Source organism: Pteropus vampyrus, unplaced genomic scaffold, assembly GCF_000151845.1.
Source record: "Pteropus vampyrus isolate Shadow unplaced genomic scaffold, Pvam_2.0 Scaffold665, whole genome shotgun sequence".
In the NCBI taxonomy this organism is placed as follows: Eukaryota; Metazoa; Chordata; class Mammalia; order Chiroptera; family Pteropodidae; genus Pteropus; species Pteropus vampyrus.
The window spans coordinates 100,361-105,476 of NW_011889446.1; positions in this window are offsets into that span (position 1 = coordinate 100,361).

Consider the following 5,116-nt stretch of genomic DNA (forward strand, 5'->3'; position numbering starts at 1 on the left):
GGTCTAGGTTTCAGAAAAACTAGAGAGGAAATGAATTTGTTTTCATCGGATTTGCTTTACTGAGTGGGAATAAAGTCACGCATTCCTGATTCCATCGACTCTGTGTGTCTGTCTATCCATCTGTCATCTGTCTATCTATCTATCTATCTATCTATCTATCTATCTATCTATCTATCTATCTATCTATGTATATCTATGTATATCTATGTATCTATGTATCTATCTATCATCTATCCATCTATCATCGATCTACGTATCGATCTGTCTATTATCCATCTGTCTTCTGTCAGCTCACACATCTTCCTGGTTCTGCGTCTCTGGAGGACGGTACCAGTGCATCTGGGAAGGGAGCTGGGGACGGGAGGAGGCCGCGTGTGGAGGGCTGGGCGTCGGGGCAGGGCCAGGCCCCGGGCGGCAGGTCGGTGCTGGTGGCTGCGGGGCTGTCGTTGGCACAGCTGGCCCCAGAATCAGGAGAGAAGGGACAGTCGGGCCCTGGGAGCAGCAGGGTCGGTGGGAGGATGTGGGAGGCCGGGGTCGGGGTGCGGGCAGGACTGTCCCCAGGCGCCTGCGTGGGAGAGAAGCGAGCAGCTTCCTGGAGCTGCCCCCGCTGGCGGCACCGCAGATGCACGTGGGGCTGGTGTCCATGGCCCGGGAAGGACGTGTGAGCGTCACACACACGGAGCCTCGGAAAGGGAGCCGAGCGCCCGTCCCAGGGGAGCCGCCTGCTCGTCTCATCCTCAGACCCTCGGGATGTTAAAACAGGACAGAGTCACCTTCAGACGGGGCCTGAGTGACCTGTGTCCCAAAGACCCGTTTGCAAGGACGACGAGAAAGCAGAGGTCACGGCTCCAGCTCCGGTGACTCCGGACTGAGGATTAGAGACACTGTTTAGAGTCGGCGTCACCGTGTCATGTGATCTGCACCGATATCACGCCTTCCTCCTGTGGCCGTCCCTGTCCTCTCCCCTTTCTCAGAGACACCCACCGCCCCTGTCCCCTCATCGGGACCCCGTCTCGGCTTCTGCCTGAGTCAGCGCGTCCCCAACAGCCGTTCTCCGTGATCTCGGATACCCGCTTGTCACGCTCACTCGGAAAGACGGTTTTATTTTTAGGTGAAAGCTGCTTTTATTGCAAAGGGACTCGGAGCACGAACCCCAAAACGTGTCACTTCGGCACGAGGATTATCTTGAGCCGAAGGCCGTTAAGAAGGAGGAAACGCGCCCGCCTAGAAGCAGGACATACGACCCTGTCGTGCACATGTCACCTGCTTGTCATGTCCCTCAGAGAGAGGACGGTCATCGCCTCTGGAAGCAGGGAGCTGGCACTCGGGGGGGTCTGCCCAAACCGACCCCGCCAAAATGACCCTTCACCGCCAGGAGCTTCCGCACGAACGTGTCGTCCTACAGCGAGCGTCCCATCTTCAGAAGCCACGACGGCTTTTCCGTAGCCTGGTCGCTTCTGCCCGGATGTATCTCCTTCCGTGGAAACGGCACGGAAGCCCCCGGCCTCAGCGCTCCTTGGAGGCTTGTGTTTGTGTCTTGTGGGCCCCCATCCCCATGGACCCCAAAATCACACGCCCTGCCGTCGATGTGCCTGGCTCGCTTAGATCCCCAGGCCTCCGGCGCGGACCGTAACGGGACCCAGGACAGTGATGTTTTTCCCTCCGCTGTCAGCTCACCGTCTGCCTGGACGCCGTGCGTCCCCCCGACTCGCTCTGCCATCTGCCTTGGAGGTGCCGGGACGGGGTGCTTCGCCCTGGGGTCGAGAGCAGCTTCACGGAGCCGGTTCCGTGACACCCCGGCACCCCCCGGGTTCATGGAGCAGGAAGCCCCTGGGGGATGGGAAGCCTCGTCATCGTGCCGCCGGCCGGGTCACTGGGCGGGGGGCCCAGGCAAGTCCTGCCGAGCCAAGGGGAGGCTGACGGGCCTGGGCGGGGCCGAGGGTGAGGACGGGGGTCCTTGGCACTGTGCGTCCGCACCCGTTTTTAGGAGTGTGTGCGTGTGTCTGTGTTTGCGTGTGTCGGTCTGAGTCTACGCAGGTTTCTAGGCGTGTGTTTTCGTGTGTGCCTCTGTGTCTCTACATGCACCTGGCTGTCTGTCTTTCCATGTGTGTGTTTGTGTGAGCATCCGTGTGGCTCTGTGTCGGTGTAACCGTCTGTGTCTGTCTGTGTTCACGTGTGTCGTGAGTCCGTTTGTGCATGCGTGTCTGCGGGTCTGTGTGTACATGTCTGTGTCCAGCTGCGTGTGCATGTGTGTCTGTCTGTGTGTCTCCGACTGTCTCCGTGAGCTTGCCCGAGGCACACACGGGCTTCTGGTCACCTCCCCAGGCCCCTCGCGCCTGCATTGCTGTGGTGCTCGTCTGCCTGTGATCGGGGAGGTCTGTGTGACAGCCTGATGGGCGGCTCATTCTGCATTTCATCCAGGGCCGTCGGCTGCCTTCATGGCCTTGAGGGCCTTCACGTTTCAAGGAGCATGACAATCCATGTCACTTAGGTCTGGGATGGGACAGAGACGAACCGGGACGATGGCATCTGGGGTCTTAAGCTCCTAACAGAATGAGACGCCCCAGACACAGAGCCCGGCCGTGAGCAGAAGGAATGTGCCCGAGCTGGGAGCCACCTCACAGCTCTCATCCCCAAAGAACGTGTCCTCGTGAGCCGCCCTGAGACGCCAGCTCACTGAAGAACGAATCTCTCCGAAGGAGGTGGGGACGCCGCTCCGCAGAATTCCAGCGAAGAAGCCCTGGTTCTCAGGGGCTCATTCATTTCCAACGAGGGGGGATAGTTTGGGGTCTTTTCTCTTTACATCTCAGGGAAATGACGTCTGCGTTCGAGTCTATAGCACCGACCGATAAATTCCTGTAGACCTCGTCCCTGAATTTGGAGGGAAGCGTATGTGCGTGGCAGAACATTAAAGTCACCCCGCTCCCCAAAAACTAGAAAGACGGCCACAGCTAATCCCCGAAGCTGTGAAGATGTTAATTTGCACGGTGGACGAGAGGCAGGGTTGCAGGCCGCATTCCGTGTGCTAAGCGGGCAGGGTCCCGGCTCATCCGGCTGGGCCCGGTGGGCCCCCACGGGTCCTCGCATGTGGATCCCAGACGCCGAGGACTGTGGCAATGTGACGAAGACCCCCGTGTCACTGGCAGTGGTGGCGGGGACCATGAGCTCCAAGACGCTCGCCGTCTCGAGACGCTGGAGAGACCAAGGGAACAGACTGACCCCAGGACCCGCCGGGGGACCCAGGCCTGCTGAGCCACGACGGGGCCCCAGAAAGCTGCTGTCCCACGGGTGACGTGATGCTCTGTCCGAGATGAGAGCTTCGTGCTGTTTCAGGCCACGGGGTGCGTGGTCACTGTGACCAGCTGGCACCGGACTCCCGTGCGCTGTCAACCTTTTATGTCGAAATGGTCTTGAAGACCCTCAAAAAGCTGGTTCTCCAAAAACCGTGCCAGTGCAGGGCTGGCCGTGGGCCACACGCTCCGGTCACGTAGCAGCTGCTCCGGGAGCCGCGGCCCGAAGCCCGTGTCCCAGCTGCCGACGGCGCCCGCCGGCCCTTCGCCTCGGCGCTCGAGCCTGGGCAGAGGAGGGACTTGTCACCGAGGGAGACCGGCGCCAGTGACGAGCCCGGCGGTGCAAACGCGCAGCCCCCTTCCAGGACATGGCGCCTCGGACACGCCGGTGACACAGGAATCCGCCCGGGGCTGGCGGCCGCACCGCCGTCTGAGCCCCGCCTGGCGCCTGTCTGTCCTCATTCCCGGGGTCCCCTCCACACACGTGCTCACACAACGACCGCATCTCAAGAGCCCTGGGGGCCCCGGTGGCCTTGAAAGGATCGGCGATCAGAAGGGCAGCCGCTTTCACTTGGCTTCTAGGGACTCTGAGCTCACAGGACGCCGTTCGCCGCCCGGGGACATTTGCTCGAGAGAGGCTGTCCCCCTTCCGAGGACAGCCAGGGCACGACGTGGCGTGCCTCGGGCGCGTCCCCACGCGGGGCGTCCAGCCTCATCTGCAGATGTCACACGCCGTCCTGGGCGCGTCATCGTCAGTGTGCTGAGCTCAGACCAGAAGCCAGCGGAGGACGACCGGCTGTCGGGGGGGGGCGGGGCAGGAGCAGCTCTGCCTGTCTCATGGGCATCCCGACCGCATGGACGCACCTCGTGCTGCTCCCGGGGCTGCCCGACGGCCGATCTCAGCCCCCCAAATCCTTACGTGGAAGCCCTCACCGCAGGCCGTGGCTGGATGTGGAGATGGGTCTTTACAGAGGGGGTGAAGGTACAATGAAGTCAGCAGGGCGGCCCTGATCCCACAGGACCGTGTCCTTATAGGAAGAGGAGATCAGAACACAGACACGCACAGAGGGACGGCCACGAGCGCACACGGGGAGGGGACGGCGTCCACACGCCCAGGACAGAGGCCCCGGGAGGGACCGGCCCTGCCCACAGCTGCATCTCGGACGTCCAGCCTCCCGGACGGGGACAGATCAATGCAAGCCGCCTGCCTGGTGTCCTTGGTGTGGCAGACTCTGCCGTACAGCCGTGTAGCCGCGCCCCGTTGGACACACTAGGATCCAGTTGGACAACGAGACGCTAAGTATTGTATCTTTATATAGAGACAGATTGGGACTGTGTTACCGCGCAGGGAGCCTGCCGTGCCTCCCGCCCACGTGACAACTGTCAAGCACTGGCCCCCAAGGATGTGTAACACGTGCGGCCTTTTTATGAGGCTGCTTTAATGGACACGTCACCTCCTCCGACGCTTCTCGTCAAGGAGCGTTGACATCGGAGCCTGAGCATGGGTGGCAGCTCGGGACTGTGGGGAGCGGGGTGCGGTTGGACCCTTGACATCCGTGTGCTGCAGCTGCTCCTGTTTGCAGTCACAGAAGTGTGATGGGACCTGCGTCCGGAAGATGTTTATTACCCCGGATTCTGTGTCATGCGCACGGCTAAGTGTTTCCATCCCCCGCAGGCCCCATAACAGCCAGAGAGTGAACGTTCACGGCCCTCTCGTGGCACCAAGCTGGCCCGGAAAATTCTGGATGGAGGGCTCATTATTGTTTTCTGATGGCTTTTTTTTTTCCTTGGCATTACTGGCTGCGCCCCGGGAGCCCACGGCTCCT